This window comes from Macrobrachium rosenbergii, chromosome 53 (genome assembly GCF_040412425.1).
Source record: "Macrobrachium rosenbergii isolate ZJJX-2024 chromosome 53, ASM4041242v1, whole genome shotgun sequence".
In the NCBI taxonomy this organism is placed as follows: Eukaryota; Metazoa; Arthropoda; class Malacostraca; order Decapoda; family Palaemonidae; genus Macrobrachium; species Macrobrachium rosenbergii.
Window position 1 is genome coordinate 30,317,824 of NC_089793.1, and position 22,500 is coordinate 30,340,323.

Below are 22,500 nucleotides of genomic sequence, written 5' to 3' on the forward strand. Positions count from 1 at the left end.
ATATATACACACACATATACTGTATATACATATATTAACACGTGCTTTGTCTGGATAGCACATGTCACTAGAGCCAAACTAAGCCAATAAAACGTGATCGCATACATAGAATATAACGGTAAAGGTTTGTGCAATTAACACTGATTGTAACGGTAGCCTGCTATATATCGCTCGCAAGATGAGCAAACTACACCAAATACCGAGTCATTAGGAATATCGAAAATCGAATCTTCGAGGTGAAGCCTTCGAGAAGAGCCTTAACGACGGAACCTGTTAGTGTTTGCTGAATATAAATACGCACAAAACACAAGCTACGCGCGGAGTCTATGTTCAATTTACAGTACCTCAGTTATGGAAAAAATAAAACACTGGAAAATGAGGTAAAACTCAGCAAACTATAAAACTCTCCTCCCATATGCCATGTTCTGTTCTTCGCGGATAAGCAATGCAAATCAAGAGAGCACCTCGACGGAGCCTTTTAAAAACCAACGGCTGACAAACTTGACGCGTAAAAAACGAAAATCGCCCCAAAGGCACCGTCTACCAAACATGACATGACCTCAAGCGAGTCTGGGCAATATTGTGGTCTGAAAAAATAAAACTATATAAAATCAAAATTGCTTCTCTTTTGAATAGTCGGATAGCGTTTGGTTTTATATTTGTATGTATATATATGTGTACATTATATATATATATATATATATATATATATATATATATATATATATATATATATATATATATATATACCTGTCCTGAAACGATCAAGAGAATAAATAAACCCAGTATTATATATATATATATATATATATATATATATATATATATATATATATATATATATATATATATATATATATATATGTGTGTGTATGTTTGTTTAATAGGAAGGAGGAGGAGTGAACTAACTACTAATAGCTTAAGCACACTCCCTCTCTCTCCTCCTCCTCCAGCTGCATGAGTGAACGGGGCGACTCGGAGTAACTTGATACTCTGACCAAATAGCAGTGAGTTTATTTACTCCATATGACTGAGTTTATTTATTCTCTTGGTCATTTCGGGACAGATAAATCATCCTTCTGCCAATGCGTACCTCCCTCTTTTAAGGTGATTTAATTTCAGCATAAATCACTCGAGTGATAATCTTAATCTCAGACCAAGATTATATTGCTCTTGGGGTAATATTGTCTTATGGGGTTATACTAGACAAGCGAGGGTGGAGGGGAGGGTGGGAGGTTACTAATGGAGAAGGGGGTGGGGGGCGTTAGGCGAGCGGTTGACAGGCATGAATAAGACGTAATGGTATCTGAGCTGAAACTACAAGCGCTAATTAGAGCGAATATTTCTTTTAGATACACTGAGAAAACTTTCATGAACTTAGAATATCAAACAATTCCAGTTTAGATTCTATTATTATTGTTATTATTATTATATTAAAATAGTTTAACCAGACCACTGAGCTGCTTAACAGCTCTCACGGGGCTGGCCAGTTCAGATTCTAAGAACTAAGGAAAAATATTCTACAAATTATGCAGTTTCTCTAACAATACGGCCGCAGTTTTTTCAACAAACAAAAGATATTCTAAAATGCTCCAACAATACTAGTAATGCCTAGAGGTCAATGGGAATGGATCATTTCAAAGCTTGTCTTTTTGTCTCTTTTCACTGCGTGTGGAAAATTCTTAAATCTTAGACGTGTTTTTCTGGAATTTGCATATTTCAGGTATTAATAAAATGTTACATGAGATCAACTTAAACTAAACTGCAGTACCGCTCGATGAATTGAATTGGATAATAAAATTCTGTACAAATCCAATATATTCTTGAAAATCATTAGGTGCGTTTCTTTTTTTTGGGGGGGGGCAGCCATATCTAGAGTGAGTTCTGTTTTTTTAACAATAGTTTATTTTAAAAAAGATGAACCATTAAGCTAAAAAACTTTAAAAACTTTAAAGAAATAAAATTAAATTATCCTGGCAACTGAGCGGTATACGGTCATACTGGGCTAGGAAAATGAATAAATTACACCAAGGCTTAAACCACTTTACGATAACATCAGTGAAATTCGTTTAGAACTGTAAGTAGTAAATACCTTCCCAAACTGGGCCTAATTCTCTTCAGTTACATCTGCATCATACAAATTATGGTAAACTGTCTACAAATTATGACGTAACCTCAGAATGACTTCGAATAAAAGCATTAAATTTTAAAAATAAGGAAGATTATTAACAAAAGCAAACTCAAAGCTCTTGGCAAAATAAATTTTACAAGTTTCAATACGTAAGCTTAGTATATGAGGCAGTAAACACACAACATTATTACTAAAGAATTATCAGACATGAAGCGTTTAGAGGAACAGATGTAACCAATCATAAGTTAAGTAACTTTGAAATTACTGATGTCAATATCCTTACATACATTACATATATATACATATATATACATCCACACATAAATATACATACACCACAATACATAAATACCTAGAGATATAAATATATATACATATAAACATATACAAAACATATATATATATCTATATATATATATATATATATATATATATATATATATATATATATATATATATATATATGTATGTATAATTTGTTTATATGTATATATGTATGTCTATATGTGTATATATATATATATATGTGTGTGTTTAGACACACATATATATAATGTATGTATGTACATTTATACAAACACACACACATATATATATACATATATATATATATATATATATATATATATATATATATATAATGTATGTATGTATATTGACATCAGTAATTTCAAAGGTTACTTAACTTATGATTGATTACAGCCATTCCTCAAACGCTTGAGAACGTTGAACATAACTGACGATGTTTTGTAAAGACAGGTGGTGGATTTTGTTCGATCAGCAGAACATCTCACTCGATGGTTTTATGTTATTATATATATATATATATATATATATATATATATATATATATATATATATATATATATACTGTATATATTTTGAACGCATAAAACCATCAAGTGAGATGTTCTGCTGATCGAACAAAATTTACTTTTCTACTCAACTTACAGAACCATTGTTAATTATGTTCAACATTCATTATAAAAATACTGAACATAAAGCACTAATTTACTTGATCTGAAATACTAGGCGTGGAATCTTGGTGGTACATTTTAAAGGTATTAGTATTTAACCTTTAATGTGTAATGCAATAAAAACAACTCTCTCAAGTGTTTTTCTTTTGTGTTCTTTCAGAAAAATGAAGGACGATTACTTAGCCACGCCTGAGCATATGCACAGTAAGTTTCGTGTTGAGTTTTTTTCCTGTTGCATTTATTAACCATTTTCTTCCATTCGTTGGCTTTTGATCTGCTAAGTCACTTATCTCTCTCATATATATATGTGTATAACTGAATCACGAAAATATGGAACGTGATGAATATATAAATAAAGATAAAATCCACGAAGGAAACGGAAACACTGGAAAGCTGCGAGGCCTTTCGACACTAGTTCTTTACTTAGCACACTTTATTTATATATATATGTGTGTGTGTGTGTATATGTATATATATATATATATATATATATATATATATATATATATATATATATATATATATATATATATATATATATATATATATATATATATATATATATATGACTATTTTTTATCACATCACCGTGATTCATATACAATCAGAAAGCTACAAACGTCCTTTAATATCCAATTCAGCTCTCTACCTCGGAAATAATATATTTTCATCATATGTTACCAAGGGAATTTTTTAGTTGATAATAAGTCCACCGTCCCGGGGTTGAACCAGCGACGGATGAGGAATCAGGGACTACAGGGACGCACTAACGCAGTCGGCCACAAGAGAGGTATATAAGTGAATATCATCTCCCATCAACTCACCCGTCGAACTCAGGTGTTTTGCATTTGTAGACTATATCCACCCACCTCTGCCATGTTGACCGCAGTGCGTTTGTCGCACGTAGCCATATTATGACTATTTATCACATCACCGTGATTCATACAACCAGAAAGCTACAAACGTCCTTTAATATCCACCTGCTTACCTCGGAAATAATATATTTCATATATATGTTACCTGAAGGGGAATTTTTTTAGTTGATAATAAGTCCACCGTCCCGTGGGGTCGAAAACCAGCGACGGACGAGGAATCAGGACTACAGGGACGCACTAACGCAGTCGGCCACAGAGAGAGGCAGTGAATATCATCTCCCATCAACTCACCTGTCTAACTCAGGTGTTTTTGCGTTTGGAGGCGATATCCACCCACCTCTGCCATGTTGACCGTAGTGCATTTGTCGCACGTAGCCATATTATGACTATTTATCACATCAGCCATATGTTATCAAAGAACGTCTTAATACCATAAATAATATTATGTTGGGCCGGCTGTTGATTCATGAAATAATAGCTACAAACATCCTTTAATATCCAATTCGTCTACCACGGAAATAATATATTTTCATATATGTTACCGGGAATTTTTAGTTGATAATAAGTCCACCGTCCCATGGGGTCGAACCAGCGACGAGGAATCAGGACTACAGGGACGCACTAATGCAGTCGGCCACAAGAGAGGTATAAGTGAATATCATCTCCCATCAACTCACCCGTCGAACTCAGGTGTTTTGCGTTTGGAGACGATATCCACCCACCTCTGCCATGTTGCCAGTGTTTGTCGACGAGTATTATGACTATTTATCACATCACCGCGTTTCATATACAATCAGAAAGCTACAAACATCCTTTAATATCCACTACGCTCTACCTCGGAAATAACTATTTTCATATGTTACATCGAACCAGCGATTCACGAGGAATCAGGACTACAACGCACTAAAGTCGGCCACACAAATATCATCTCCCATCAACTCACCCGCGAACTCAGGTGTTTTGCGTTTGGAATATCTGCCATGTTGACCGTGTAGTGCGCTATTATGACTGTTTATCACATCACCGTGAATCATATAAATCAGAAAGCTACAAACGCCCTTTAATATCCACTTCATATATTTTTTATATATGTTACGAAGGGGAATTTTTTAGTTGATAATAAGTCCACCGTCCCGTGGGGTCGAACCAGCGACGGACGAGGAATCAGGACTACAGGGACGCACTAACGCAGTCGGCCACAAGAGAGGTATAAGTGAATATCATCTCCCATCAACTCACCCGTCGAACTCAGGTGTTTTGGCGTTTTGAGAGACCGTGTAGTGCGTTTCGTATTTATCACATCACCGTGATTCATATACAATCAGAAAGCTACTTAACGTCCTTTAATATCCACCTCTACCTAATATATTTTCATATATGTTACCGAAGGGGAATTTTTAGTTGATAATAAGTCCACCGTCCGTCGAACCAACCAGCGTCAGGACTTTCGGCCACAAGAGAGGTATAAGTGAATATCATCTCCATCAACTCACCCGTCCGAACTCAGGTGTTTTGCGTTTGGAGACGATATCCACCCACCTTTACCGTCACATCACCACATCACCGTGATTCATATACAATCAGAAAGCTACAAACGTCCTTTAATATCCAATTAAGATATTTTCATATATGTTAAACGAATTTTTAGTTGATAATAAGTCCACCGTCCCGTGGGGTCGAAACCAGCGACGGACGAGGAATCAGAACTACAGGGACGCACCAACGCGCGGCGTGGAAGAGAGGTCGGCCACAAGAGAGGTATAAGTGAATATCATCTCCATCAACTCACCCGTCGAACTCAGGTGTTTTGGCGTTTGGAGACGATATCCACCCACCTCTGCCATGTTGACCGTATTGTCGACGTTTTATCACATCACCGTGATTCATATACAATCAGAAAGCTACAAACGTCCTATCGTTACAGTTCGACCCGACGGATGAGAATCAGGATTTAAGCATGATCAGCCACAGAGGTATAAGTGAATATCATCTCCCATCAACTAGTCGAAGACTCAGGTGTTTTGTGTTTGATTCCACCACCTCTGCCGACTGTAGTGCATTTATTCTATAGCCATATCACAAATGATTCATATACAATCAGAGAGAAGCTACAAACGTCCTTTAATATCCAGTTCCCTACCTCGGAAATAATATATTTTCACATATGTTTACACAGTCAACATGGCAGAGGTGGGTGGATATCGTCTCCAAACGCAAAACACCTGAGTTCGACGGGTGAGTTGATGGAGATGATATTCACTTATACCTCTTGTGGCCGACTAGCGTTAGTGCGTCCCTCGTAGTCCTGATTCCTCGTCCGTCGCTGGTCTGACCTCACGGGACGGTGGACTTATTATCAACTAAAAATTCCTCGGTAACATATATGAAAATATATTATTCCGAGGTAGAGCGAATTGGATACAAAAGGACGCTTGTAGTTTCGATTGTATATGAATCACGGTGATGGGATAAATAGTCATATATATGGTTATTATGACAAACGCGACTACACGGTCAACATGGCAGAGGTGGTGGATATCGTCTCTAAAATGCAAAACACCTTGAGTTCGACGGGTGAGTTGATGGGAGATGATATTCACTTATACCTCTCTTGTGGCAGACTGTTAAGTCCCTGTAGTCCTGATTCCTCGTCCGTCGCTGGTCTGACCCCACGGGACGGTGGACTTATTATCAACTAAAAATTCCTCGGCAACATATATGAAAATATATTATTTCTGAGGTAGAGCGAATTGATATTAAAGACGTTTGTAGCTGATTGATTGTATATGAATCACAGCGATGTGATAAATAGTCATAATATGGCTATGCGATAAAACGCACTACATGGTCAACATGGCAGAGGTGGGTGGGATATCGTCTCCAAACGAAATCACCTGAGTTCGGACGGGTGAGTTGATGGGAGATGATATTCACTTATACCCTCTTGTGGCCGACTGCGTGTGCGTCCCTGTAGTCCTGATTCCTAGTCCGTCGCTGGTTGACCCCACGACGGTGGACTTATTATCAACTAAAAATCCCCCCTTCGCAACATATATGAAAATATATTATTTCCGAGGTAGAGCGAATTGATATTAAAGGACGTTTGTAGCTTTGATTGTATATGAATCACGGTGATGTGATAAATAGTCATAATATGGCTATTAGTGACAAACGTACTACACGGTCAACATGGCAGAGGTGGGGTGGATATCGTCTCCAAACGCAAAACACCTGAGTTCGACGGGTGAGTTGATGGGAGATGATATTCACTTTTATACCTCTCTTGTGGCCGACTGTGTTAGGTGCGTCCCTGTAGTCCTGATTCTCGTCTGTCGCTGGTTCGACCTCACGGGACGGTGGACTTATTATCAACTAAAATTCCTGGTAACATATATACGAAAATATATTATTTCAGGTAGAGCTTGTAATTGATATTAGCGACGTTTGTATTTTCTTTGATTATATATATATATATATATATATATATATATATATATATATATATATATATATATATATATATATACACGTATATGTATATGTATATATTGATAATGTGTTAGCCATACATCCGACTCCACGTCATCCATCCTAGCTGCAGCCCCCTTAGTCAATAAACTACCAGATACATTACTCATTGCAACAGTCAACAAATCCAGAATGGGTTTCAACAGAACGTGCCTACATCGTTACCCCTCGCTCCTCTGCAAGGGAGTCATGCTGCATTATAACTAGACTATATACTGTCATGAAATCTGTGAATAAAAACAAAGAATAAAAAATACATTACATATATATAAAATTTATATATATATATATATATATAATATATATATATATATATATATATATATATATATATAAATATATATATATATATATATATATATATATATATATATATATATATATATATATATATATTGTATATATATAATAATGTTATAGATATTGTTAATACAGAATTTAGACTTAATGTACGGCAATTTTTTATTTCAGATATTTGTCTTATAACTTGTGTATTTCAAAGTCTAGTGGTGCTTTGTATTTAGGGCTGAGTTTTCTGTCATTTTCTCCCTTTAGGCTTGTATATTCATTTCTTTATGGGATTAGCGCCAGAAAGCAAAATATGTTGTACAAATACAACAGAGCATCTTAATTATGATATAATGGGCCTTGGAATCTAAGTAAGCAAATGACGTTAAAATGTTTTTTTTTCGTAGTATTGTGGATGACGTTAATTTTGGCAACACTTACAGAGCCTGATATACTGTACGTATATTTCGTTGTAGTAAAGTATAGATATTTTTCTCAAGAGACGGAATTTTTTGATTTGCTTTAAATTATCATATGGTGTGTTCATCTGCAAAAGATTAGAATCAAAATGTGATTTTTTCTTGCCTTTTATGATATGTATACACACACACACATATATATATAAGTATATATATATATATATATATATATATATATATATATATATATATATATATATATATATATATATATATATATATATATATATATATATATATATTAGACAAGAAAAAAAGCAATATTTTAAGCCCTGAAGATGAAAACACCGTATGATAATTCAACAAAGCAAGAAATTCCCTGATTTTAGGAATTCATATTTATACTTCACTAAAAGAAGATATATATCAGGCTTTGTAAGTGTTCCCAAAATCAACGCCATCTACGACACTACGATAAAAACATTTAACGTCATTCACGTTCTTATATTCCATGGCACAGTATAGCGTTATCATAATTAAGATGTTCTGCTGTACAACATAATATGCTTTCTGGCCCTACTCCCATAAAAAAAGGAAAATACAAGTCTAGAAGAAGAGAATGATAGATAAGCCATCCCTCAATACAAAGCACAACTAAACTTGGAAATGGACAAGTTAGTATACTAACATCTGAAATGAAAAATTGCCGTACATTAACTCTAGCTGGAGTACTGACACTATAATTTCACTATCTGCGATTTAACAAATACGTATTCTGTATTCGGAACAAAGCATATAGACAGACTATCTTTTCCTTTCTTCGCAGGATGAATTTTTTTTTTTTTTATCAAAGAACCTTACTTACTGCTGCGTCAACTTTTGAGGTTAATATTCCTTTGACGAAAACAATTTGTCCTTCAACTTCAATTATCAATTGCCCATGAGAGCATCATCGAATTTTGAAAAATACCGAGCGTTAGCAGAAAGGTTTTGTTTTATACATTTCAAGATTTTTTTATTTTTATTTTATTTTTTTTTTATTTTTGTAAGTAATAAAAATAGTCAATGGAAACTATTTACAAAACGACAAAAAATAAGAAAAGCAATCAAAGCATGCACTAAGCCATACTTCTTAAAAGAATAAGCTTGTTACATATGTAACATGTAATGTAATATAGAATTTAGGCCAAAGGCCTAGCGCTGGGACCTATGAGGTCATTCAGCGCTGAATGGGAGATCGACAGCAGAAAGGTTTGAAAGGTGTAACAGGAGGAAAACTTCGCAGTTGCACTATGAAACAATTGCAAGGAGACGGTGGATAGCAAGATGGAAGAAAGAATGAATGGAGGTACGGTAAAAGGAATGAAAGGGGCTGCAGCTAGGGGCCGAAGGGACGCCGCAAAGAATCTTAAGTAATGCCTACAGTGCACCGCGTGAGGTTTACTGATGGCACTACTCCCCTACGGAAGCTTGTTACATATGCATGCATGAACAAACACTATATACTAAGGCAGTAACACAAAAGGAAAATCAGTACAGAAAACGTTACTCTGACCCTATTTAACCGCTGTCTCACTGTTTATTTATCTGGCATAGCGACACGAGGATAGATCGTTTCCGCCCTAACCATCACTCGAGGGGCGAAAAACAAAAGATTTAAAATGGCCAAGGCCTCATGAGATGATCGAGGCAGTTACATTTCGCTTATGGTTCTGAGATTGTTTGTGTGTGTGTGTGTGTGCGCGTGTGTGTGATATATACAGTGTATATATATATATATATATATATATATATATATATATATATATATATATATATATATATATATATATATATATATATATATGATATGCATACACGCGCATACACATAAATATTGTATATACATATAATGTGTATATGTATAAAATGTTGTTTGGATTGTATATATATATATATATACATATATAATATATATATATATATTGTATATAATATATTATATATATATATATATGCAGAATCTACTGATCACTTTTACCAGACACATATGTAATCCTAATAGCCACACTGCCCTCTTAACTTCTCGAATTCTTCTGCGCTTTTTGGATGCTTGTAACTACGAAGCCGTACATCCAGACGCAAGAAATTGAAGACTGTGATTATGGTCGCGGGACACGAACCCGTTTCGTGTCCGCGAGACCGGCAATCATAATATATATATATATATATATATATATATATATATATATATATATATATATATATATATATATATATATATATATATATATATCTGTAGACATATGTATATATACACGTTTGTGCACATATAAAGGTTCTGAGATTATATATTTGTATGTATGTGCATGCATGCGTGTGTGTGTGTGTGCCTGTGCGCGCGCACGTCAGAGTGAACCTATATTGCAGTATATATGTAACTAAACCCATGTTATTTACCGTGTAACTTACTTCCCTCAACAGATTATGGCAGCAGCGATCTCAGTGACGTCATCAAGCGAGAGGAGGATGCCTACCACTACCCTACCACCACACCTCTGACAAATACCCATCATCACTACAGGTAAGGCTATTAACAATATATATATATATATATATATATATATATATATATATATATATATATATATATATATATATATATATTCATATATTATAAATAAATATATATATAATTATATATACAATTTCCATGAAATAAAATAAGCATACATGTCGCCCTGAACCATTTTTCTTGGCTATTACATTATTTACTTTATGAACGTATCCAAAGCATAATAATAATAATAATAAACATTACATAACAATTCCAATATTAACCAAAAGTACCTCAACTGCTTGACTGATTAACTACCTTGAATAAACACACTTCTGCGAGTATTGGCTCCGATCTCAAAATATATATATAAAGAAAAACTCACTTTCCCAGGTGTTATCCGAACTCACTATACCTCGAAGTTATCTAAGGCAAACTCACTCGAATCCCACCTGCAAAGGAACGAGTTTCTTCATATATTCCCTGTCTGGATTCATGGCTTACAGAAGCAAGTGTATTAAATCAGTTCCGATATCGAGAAGTTGTGAGGTATTTGTGACTTAAAATGAAATTGTGGCTTAATATTAAAAACACGTGATTTATTATTATTATTATTATTATTATTATTATTATTATTATTATTATTATTGTTGTTGTTGTTGTTCCAGCTATTAATTTCATAAACACTCCATCGGTGAAGAAAAGGACGGGTTTTACCACAATTCATATCTATGTACTTATATATCACTTGAAACACTAACTTTCTGTATAAGAGGGAAGTACGTTAACATGTTTTTGCCACTCCAACAGAACTGAAATTCTTGTTTATTTCACCCTCAAAAATAACAATACTATGATAGGTTTTAAAACGTGACTTAACTATTATTGTTATGTCAGCCATTAGACTTCTGATGAGAGAGAGAGAGAGAGAGAGAGAGAGAGAGAGAGAGAGAGAGAGAGAGAGAGAGAGAGAGAGAGAGAGAGAGAGAGAGATTCTATATTCCTCTTCAAAATGTATACATGCAAGAATCTAAACTAAACCTTTTTCACCCCTCCCTCCTCACCACAACCACCCCCATAACACCCCACCCCCTCTGGCCCTCTTCCCGCCCACTACCACCACCACCACCCGCAACCTAACTGCCCCCACTCCCTGGCAGATCGGAGTCGTACGGGAGACCGCCGGTGCTGCCCCCGATCGAAGCCGACCAACACGTCCAGAGCAAATCCCTCTACGACCACATCGACTCCACCAGCGCCCAGCCGGGATTCGACTCTCCGAAGATGTACGACAACAAACTCTACGACACTACCAAGGCCTACGACAAGCTGTACATCGACAAGGCCATCATGGACCACGCGATGGACACCACGCCGACGGCCGCGTCGTCGCCCTACGACAGCCACCACAAGATCAAATCGTATCCGGAGATGCTCTACTCGACGAAGCCGCCGCCCGCGCCGCCCCAGCCGCCGCCGCATATAGATACCCACATCGATGACAACTCCTACGAGAAACCTTACGACAAACCTTACGACAAGGGCTACGACAAACTCTACGACAAGGGCTGCGAGAAGACGTACAAGACGCTGGAGACGATGACTGCGTCGTCGTACGACAGGTCGTACGAGGCGACGACGAAGGCGATCGAGCCGGTCGATTCAACGACCACTCACGAGAAGGCGCAGCCGCTGGAGACGACGACGACGACGACCTCCGTGCCCGAGGGGCAGGAGAGGACGTGTTCGGGGAACGGGAACAAGAAGGTAAAAGTACTCTATATAATCAACACCTAAAATTATTTTCTACGATTCCATTATTTAACTACGAAATTTAAAATGCAATTACAAAACACTTTCATAAAAATATATAAGATATTAGTATCCTTATTAACGTTAGTGCTCTGGCATAATTGTTTTATTTCAAAGAAAACTTCTCATATCTTTTAATGAAATTTTTCAGCCTAAAATTTAATACCCATAAATAGGTAGATAGATAGATATCTTTATCTTCAGTAATATTTGCATACATATACTATATACAGTACATATATATACATATATATATATATATATATATATATATATATATATATATATATATATATATTATACATGTATTATATATATATGTGTGTGCTTAAAAATTACAGTAGATGAATGTGACTTTATTATATAAGTGAATATTAGCAGTAAATGACAGGCAGAAGTTCTCATTGTAAAAGTTACGTGTTGTTTATTCACGATGCGTGAATAAACAACACGTGAAAGCGCTGGTACTGAACTTCTCTCTATCATTTTCCTGTGGTATTCGCTTATATCTATCTATCTATCTATCTATCTATCTATCTATATATATATATGTGTGTGTGTGTGTGTGTGTGTATATATGTATATATATATAAGTGTATGCATCTGTCTGTATAAAATCCTTTATCTTCACAGCATTTCATTTACGGTTGTTTAATCTACAGGATGAGAACAGCAAAGAAATTAACGATATTGACCCGAATAAGAAGCCTCCCTACTCCTACGTAGCTCTCATTGCCATGGCGATAAAGGAGAGTCCCGACAGAAAGCTTCAGGTAAAGTCCAGTTTAATATTTTGATGATGATGATGATGATGATAAAAGAGAGAGAGAGAGAGAGAATCACCTGACGGATTCTACCTGAAGAATTAAAAAAACTAGAACCAATATAATTGACACTCAAGACAGAGAGAGAGAGAGAGAGAGAGAGAGAGAGAGAGAGAGAGAGAGAGAGAGAGAGAGATTTACAAGGTGGATTCTACCTGGGGGGTTTCAAAAATGAGAGCCTATATGACTGACGAGAGAGAAGAGAGAGAGAGAGAGAGAGAGAGAGAGAGAGAGAGAGAGAGAGAGAGAGAGAGAGAGAGAGAGAGAGAGAGATTCTACACGGTTTAAATAATGAGCTTATATGGCTAACCCTGACGAGAGAGAGAGAGAGAGAGAGAGAGAGAGAGAGAGAGAGAGAGAGAGAGAGAGAGAGAGAGAGAGAGAGAGAGGTTCCACCTAGCGGATTTCAAAGAATGACAACTTGCACAGCTGACGATCAGGAACGATCGAGAGAGAGAGAGAGAGAGAGAGAGAGAGAGAGAGAGAGAGAGAGAGAGAGAGAGAGAGAGAGCTCCTCGTGAAACTCAACACGGTAGAAAAAATCGGCGAGTGTGTAAACAATAAACAGTTTGATAAGGCGAGAGTTCGAAGTGGAGTATTTAAGTGAACGTCAAGTGACCGATGAAAGGCGCAAGTGACTTTTAAAAGATACTTATCCCGGTAGGTGGAACAGAAAAGAGCCCACCCTCTATGGTGTGTGAGATCAATAATAATAATATTAATAATAGTAATAATAATAATAATAATAATAATAATAATTGTATTATCATTAACAATAATAATAATAATGGTACAAATTCTCTACAATAATCAGCATTTGTTTACGTTTGGATTGTGTCTCGGTATGAGAGAGAGAGAGAGAGAGAGAGAGAGAGAGAGAGAGAGAGAGAGAGAGAGAGAGAGAGAGAGATTCTGATAACAAATATCAACGAGACACATGCCTTAATATCTGTAGTAAAATGAATTTTTTGAAGTCCTCAAGATTGAATCACCCAACTTAATTAAAAAAGCACGTTCAAATTTATGATTTAATATCATATATTTCATGAAAAATGCATGACATATTCACCATGACATCAATAACAGCAAGTAAATCACGCGTTTACACAGCAGAAAGCACTACATTACGAGAATCTTAAAACTATATTGAACAGAATCCACAGTAATCACTGTATTCCAGTCCAACAAAGCAGTCAATCTCAAAGGTTGGTCAAAGATTTCGTCTCATCACATTACACCTGGCTATAATTCCTTGAATGAAATAAAACATCTTGTCTGTAATACAAATAAACAAATAGGCCTATACATACTGACAGTAAGCAATAATAATATTAAAAGCTAAGCTCGCTATAAGTCGAAAAATATTACGTATACATATACACGAAAAGCGTGCATATACCAACTTGTCATCAGTAGTAAAGTTATAATAATAATAATAATAATAATAATAATAATAATAATAATAATAATAATAATAATTCCTACTTTGTAAATAAGCCACTGTCATCTATTACAAAAGAACACGAAGCATTCATCTGTCCTACTTACGCTAAAACATTTTTTGAAACAAAAACATTTTTTGAAACAAAATATCTACGTAAAAAATCAATTATTTTTCATTAATTTTTATAAAGTGAAGCATATAATTATTATTATTGATGATTATCACTCCAACTACATACTTAGTAAGATTCAATTATTATTGCCCAGACATTATCAGACAGCCTGCTTTAAATAGTGACAAAACTCGACTGCGTAAAAATGAAACAACTTTAGCATATAAGCTTACGTATAAATGCAATAACAGCTTAAGCCAGTGAAAGTTATTTAAAGCTGATTACGTTCTTCCAGCAATGTTTCGATATGCGAATGGTCTAAATCCTCTGCGCATATAACAAACACATTATTTACTTCAGCATACTCTAAACTTTCTCAAAGCATCTGCACACTTTCGATTTGTAAATGGTATACCGGATATCACAATAAACTTCAAGAATAAGGGGGATGCTTGACCACTCTTTCACTTCTCTCTCACACATGAAAGGGCGCGCACACGCGCACACACACACACACACACACACACACACAGGTAATACGTCTGGTCGTGTCACTGCTAGGAGAATTTGCAAGCAATAAAAAAAAAAGTAACTCCGAGAGGTTTTGGGAAATTAGTCACACATAATATAAAATAAAACTCGGCCAGTGCACTAAATAATAATTAACTCAAGATCAGCTTACATCACTGAAGCTGGGATGCAACGGGTCGCCCCCAAAATTAATTAACTCAAAATCAACTTACATCACTGAAGCTGGGATGCAACGGGTCGCCCCCAAAATTCTCGACCGCCAAAAATATAATCTAAATCCTAATAAAACTGTTTTCCCATCATTCTTTTCAACGTTTTTAAAACGAACGATAACATGAAACACACAAACACTGACAACACAAAACTGATCGGACGCACGCACGCAGCACTAAAAACGCAAGCAAATAAGAAAAAAAACACCCACGCTGTCCTTGACCGCAATCGTGAATAGCAGTGTTCAAGGAGGCGTAGGGCGTCACCTGCCTCTACTCAAAAACACTGACAGTTCTTAGCTTCGGTCTGGACGCCAATAGTGAATCGCTGTTTAATTTGAACTGCCAGTTCTGAACCACAGTAGCTCATCTCTAACAGCTGTATGATGTCCTCCTCCACCAGCTGAGCGAAATATACCACTGGATCGCGACCAAGTTCCCGTTTTACCAGCAGCAGAACGCCAAAGAAAAGCAAGGCTGGAAGAACTCCATCAGGCACAACCTCAGTCTCAACGAGTGCTTCGTCAAGATCCCCCGGGAGGGAGGGGGAGGCGGCGGCAAGGGCAACTATTGGACGTTAGGTGAGTGTCATTTATTTGCCAATAAGGTAATCAAATCTCGTTCCTTCAATCTTTCATTATTTCTTGAGGTGTCTCATGCGGTAATAATCCCTCTCGCCTTCATAGTTTCATGTTTATTTCGAGAGGAGTCTCATTTCGGCCATCATTTGGCCCGTCATTTTATTTAGAGTTAATATTCTCAAGTGTTTAACGGATACATAGAATCTTTTTTTCATGTTGTATTCAAATGTTAAGCTGTTCGTGTTTTCCTATATTAAATCCGCTACTTTCTTTTAAATACAACATTGGAAATCACGTGGTAGTATTTTTCTTTACATTATTTTGCCACTAACGGAATAGATTTAATAAGTTCAGAGGGAATCGGCTTAATAATACTCATGACAAATTGAGAATTTGTTTGGTGAGGAAATGTTCAAGCAAGCAGAGCTGATAATGCTACATTTGGGTTTAACATTCATCCATGAATGCTAATTATAACACAGCAAAATCAGCTTTGAATTTATTATCCCATGACTGCAATAGAATTATATATACGAATAGAGTCAAGAGGGCTTCACATAATTTATGTCACATTTCGCACTCTCTCCAGATCCCCAGCACGAGGACATGTTCGAACACGGGAACTACAAAAGACGTCGGAGAATGAAAAGACCGAACTTGTACAGACACGCCTACACTTACCCAGAGACCTACCTGGGAATACCGCCAAGGTCATTCTTCTCTGCTTCTCCGTAAGTATTCAGTCTATGAGTTTTCAATTGTTATTCTTTTCATCTGTTTGTGAAGATCAGTAGAGAAATTCGTCCTTATTCAGGAGCCTGAGGTCGACCCCAGTTAGCATCTCTATCTGATTTCTGGTAAGTATTTCTGGTAAGTATTGGCCTGCAAGCAAATGTCTTTTCATTGCTGAGTCGATTTTGTTTACATATGATGATATGGTTTTCACTCACAGCCTCTTTTCTTGGCCAGTAAATCTCCCTATCACCCTATAATTATATTCAACAGCCGTGAATACACGGCGTATCCTCCTCTGAAATCTACTTGTGATTCAGTTTAGTCACTACTGTAGATCCATATATGTTTTCGTCCTAATAGTATCTGATTACTCATAACTTATTATCTTTCACACCATCGTCTTCAACATCCTCTACATAACAAAACTATTAGCTTTATCACAGCTCAACGTCCAGCTTTTTTATTTTTATTTATTTATTTTTTTGTCTTTCTCAAGCTTCACACACACAAATACTATGAAACAAACACGTGATCCACATACCCTCTTCCTTGGCTAGACCCAAGCTGCTCTTCCCAATTATTCTGCTGCAGGTTTGGCTTTCTCAGTCAAAATCCTACCATAAAATTCTCAAAATTATTCAAGACCATTATGTCCTAATATTATTAAACTCACATCTCTCATCTTTCCCTTTGCACAACTTAACGCTTATCTTCTTACCCATCCCTTTAGAACCTTTCCCTCTTTCTGAGATACCTTATATATGCTGGTCAGCTGCTCAATCACACTGTTGCCATCTATGCAGTATCTTATTTGTAATCAGACCAACTCCTGACACCTTTTCATTCTTAACCTCTAATTTGTTATCCTTAGAACCTCAACCGTCTTCTCCATAAATAATTTGAAATTTTACCCTAACCCATTCCACTCTTGCTCCATTTGCATCTTGTGTATGTGTGTGTATATCTGTATTATATATATACATATTAATATTATTATATATATATATATATATATATATATATATATATATATATATATATATATATATATATATATATATTATATATATATATATATATAGTTATATATAATATATATATATATATATATATATAGGTTATATATATATATATATATATATATATATATATCATGAGAGTAAAATGAATTATAGGGCCCCTTCACCCAATGCAATTCAAACATACTGGCTGTGCATGTAATTTTCCCTCATGGAACTGAACTTCTACCAGACTTCCCGCATAACAAGGCCTAAAAATAAATAAATAAATAAATAAAATACGTGATCACACATTCACGAGTATGCACATATTACGTAGTCTTTCAATCGTGTGAATCGTAATATACAGTGAAATGCTGAGATTCTACAAATTTATGAACACTGTATCCAATTACTCAGTAATGCTTAAGTTGCAATGCTAATATTCTCATTTTAAAACACCCTATTATCTTGCACATGTTAATGTAATCTATAGGGAAAAGAAATCTATATTAGTAATTATTTGTCTATTATGGGGAATAATTTGTAAAAAATAGAAAAGATTTTCTAACTTAATGAATTGTATTTTTTTCTTATATACTTACTATTTGTTGAACTATGAGAAAGCCCGCAATATATCTGCCAAAGTTCTTAACAGGAGAAGTACTAACTAGTAAGCTATATACAGGCTGAGAGTAAGGAAACGCGTGCATTTAATGAAGGTAATATATTTTCAAAATAAAAAATAGATATTGATTGCCTTAAAGGATTTTCACTTACATACATTAATGCATACATAAAGTATAGCCTCTACGAGTATGGTACAATGAACTTCAGACTGAATAAAAAAAAGAAAAAACTAAAAGAAATTTAGTATATTTACAATGAAGTGATACCTTGTAGAATCAAGTGCTACTTTGGCACTTCTATTTCGACAGCGCTGCTTTGAAGTCAAAATACCCATCTGCTTTATCTCTTGGTGAAAATTCGATGAAATCTATTCAAGATGGAACACAAAAAGCCAACCTCCCTTCCTTCACAACCCCCCTCCACCTTCCAACCCCCATTCTCCCCACTCTAGATCCCGTGCCCTGAACATACCAACGGCACAAACGGCGAGCGATATCAAATACCTCCATCTACAAGCCATCTAAGAAAGTCAAAGTGATGTCCAGGCACTTTCAAACAAACCTTTGTTTGTTACGCGAGCTGTGTCTCCATCAAGGGCCTTGTATATACAACAAGCTCCGTGGTTTGTATCCCTCTTGTAAAAGCCTCTTTTCTCTGGGTCATCTTATCTTTAAGCCCTTGCTAAACCGTCCCATTTTACACACACACGCACAGACACACACACACACTCCACTTTCAGTTAGCTTCAGGTGCAAAAATCATCGGCCGCATCTGGTTGATATATAGATTTTATCTGAATCTGCTTTTTTCAACTCCGGGGAGCCCAGTCCCTGATATACGATTTACACCGGATTAAACGTAACGTCCAAAAATCTATAAAAATGAAAACAAAAACAATCGGCCTCGCGCACACGCCAGTGATGCTGAATTAAAGAAAAAAGAAAAAAAGAGAGAGAAACGAAGACAAAATGTTTAAAACCAGAGAAACGTTAATTCTTGACACGTTGAAGCCGCGATCTCTCACCTGATTGGCGGGGGGATTGCCAGAGGCGCCCTCCCATTGGTCGGTTCCGGCTACTTGAGATTAGGAAAGGAGGGGGAAGTGGCGTCTTAATCTCTTAATCTTGATTAGGTTGCTAAATCTCTCCCGGGGGATTGGATACCGCCTGAAACATTGTAGTGGTACGCGGCTCGAAAATAGACCTCTCTCTCTCTCTCTCTCTCTCTCTCTCTCTCTCTCTCTCTCTCTCTCGTCCGAGTCACAACACTAAAACAGCTCATTCGTATCAGGAGGCGTTTACGATTACATGTATTCGGACGCTGGACGTTAAAACTCGAAATTTACATTAAACAAGATTTGTTGGAACGGGTAACGATTAACTTCGAGATGCTCGGGATATTTCTGAGATTATTTCTCTCGCGTTTCCCTAACAACCCATAAATCATTTTTTTCTCCTTGCAGTTACATAAAGCAGTATTATCTTTCAATGGTCCCATTTCTCGTATGACAGCAGTACTTGCCACTTATTTTCTATTACTATAAATAACGTCTGTTGCTAAATCGCCATTTCAATACTACCCAGACTATTACTACTACAACTCTTGTTACATTGCTACATTAATTATTAAGTACATCTAATTATCTGCCAAATTTGTAGCATCGAAAATATAGAATGAGTTCTCCATATTTTTTAGATAAGTACTTAACATTAGCCTCATAATCATCTGTCATTTAATACTGACTTGATTTAAAGAAATTACTGAGTAATGTACAGAGAGAGGTTCTCTCTGTACATTACTCACTCTGAACAAAGCAAAGGAGAATCTTCTTATAAATATACCCTCTATGTCCGACCAAAAATAATAAAATAAGACCGAAACAATAAATTAAACATAATTAACTAGAGAACTTGAGTTAAAAAATGTAAGAAATTATATAACAGGAACAGTAACACAGTTGAAAAGATTCAAAGGGCCAAAGCAAAAAAACACAGAATAAATAAACACAGTAAAAAACAAGAGGGTAGGAAATAATCACCTGTAAACAAAAAAAAATCAATACAAAATGAAAGGCAAGAAAAGGAGTAACTCACTCAAGCCTTAAAGCTTCAAAAAGGTAGTAAAACCGAAAGCAGAAAAGGTAAAAACTCCTATGCTGTTATATATAAATGAGTTATCTTACAGATGGCGTGAAGCGCATATAATTATAACGGTGGAGGGCGAAGAACACTGTAATTTTAAGGTAAAAAAACGACCATCCATGCAACCCAAAGGGACATGATGAAAAATATGGCAATTAGCAAATGGTAAAAAAGAAGGGAAAGGGAAAGCAAGGTCATAAGTTGTATATGAATATATAATAAATAAATACGTAACAATAATTGAATATATAAAAATAAATAAATATGTAAGTAAACAAATAAAAGTATAAATAATTAAACAGGTAGTTCATAAAATGCTCAGCCGGAAAACAATACATGAAAATACACAGAAAAGAAAAAGAGTCGTATAATAAAAACAGTGATTAATTAGTAACGCCCACCAAACCAAGAAAAAAAATATATATGTGTGTGTCTAATATAAATTCCGTCAAACACATACACGAAAAAGGGCAAATTAAGTGCTATATGCGAAGAAAACAGAATAAAATAAACAGTGCAAATGGAAACACATCAACGCCCAACCCATTTCTTGACTTCTTTTAATTTCGACACTGGACTACTTTCTTGACACTAGTGCCTGGCTTCAGCGCTAATTGCAAATTATATTCGTACATTCATCCACGAATACTGTGCTAAAATTTATATGAGAAGTAATCAATGCCAAAATGTTGAAGAACAAAAGACACGCGTGAAATCAATAGTCTGGAAAGGCAAAAGAACAATAAACGGCATACAATAAAATAATAGTTTACAAGCAATGATATACGGAACTGAGAATGGTACTATACAATAACTCTAGCTAAAAAAATAAATAAAAACTGAGTTGATACTATGGTACTAAGTATTGCTGCCGACGATATGTTTGACTGCGAAGACACCAAACCTCTGATATGAGTGTATAATGTCAATGTCTACGAGTACGAGTTCTTTAATTAAAAGATAAGCAACAAATATTTTCTTAATGTAAATGTCTACGATTACGTGTTCTTTAACTATAAGTTAAGTAACCAATATTTTTTTAATTGCAAAGATCCTTGAAATAATATCATGCACAAGGAAAGCTCTTAAAGTCATATTCTGTTTGCTGTAGCATTTTACACACGTATAAAACATGCACGCGGCTACGGAATTATAGCCAAAACCTAACATTTGTCAGGAACGCTAATAATGACAATGATAAAAGTAGTTACTGTTTATCCATAAAGATAAAGTTTTTAGGTCATCGGCATCACTCCTCCTCTAATAGTAACAACACAACCCTGCGTTGACATTTCCTCATCTGAAAAACTCACGTACCGAGTCTGACAGACTTGTATTACAACACAGCCATAACTAGGTTCTCCCACCTACAGTCTACTCTTCCTCTGTCGCAATCAAGGGTAACTCCTGAGAAAAGAATAGAACAGAATATAGAATTTAGGCCAAAGGCCAAGCGCTGGGACCTGCGAGGTCATTCAGCGCTGAAACGGAAACTGACAGCAAAAAGGTTTGAAAGGTGTAACAGGAGGAAAACCTCGCAGTTGCACTATGAAATAATAATTTTAGAGAGGGTGGAATGTAAGAGATTATGAACGGAGGTACAGTAAAAGGAATGAAAGGGGTTTGAAGCTAGGGGTCGAAGGGACGCTGCAAAGAGCCTCAAGTAATGCCTACAACGCACAGCATGGGGTGCACCGACGGCACTAAATAGATGCTTGGTTAAGTT

At 35.8% G+C, this 22,500-nt stretch overlaps 1 pseudogene; it reads left to right on the forward strand.

Annotated features, from left to right (window-relative positions):
* LOC136834384 (forkhead box protein F1-like) overlaps positions 1 to 22,500 on the forward strand; it is a 154,121-nt pseudogene that overhangs the window by 78,428 nt on the left and 53,193 nt on the right.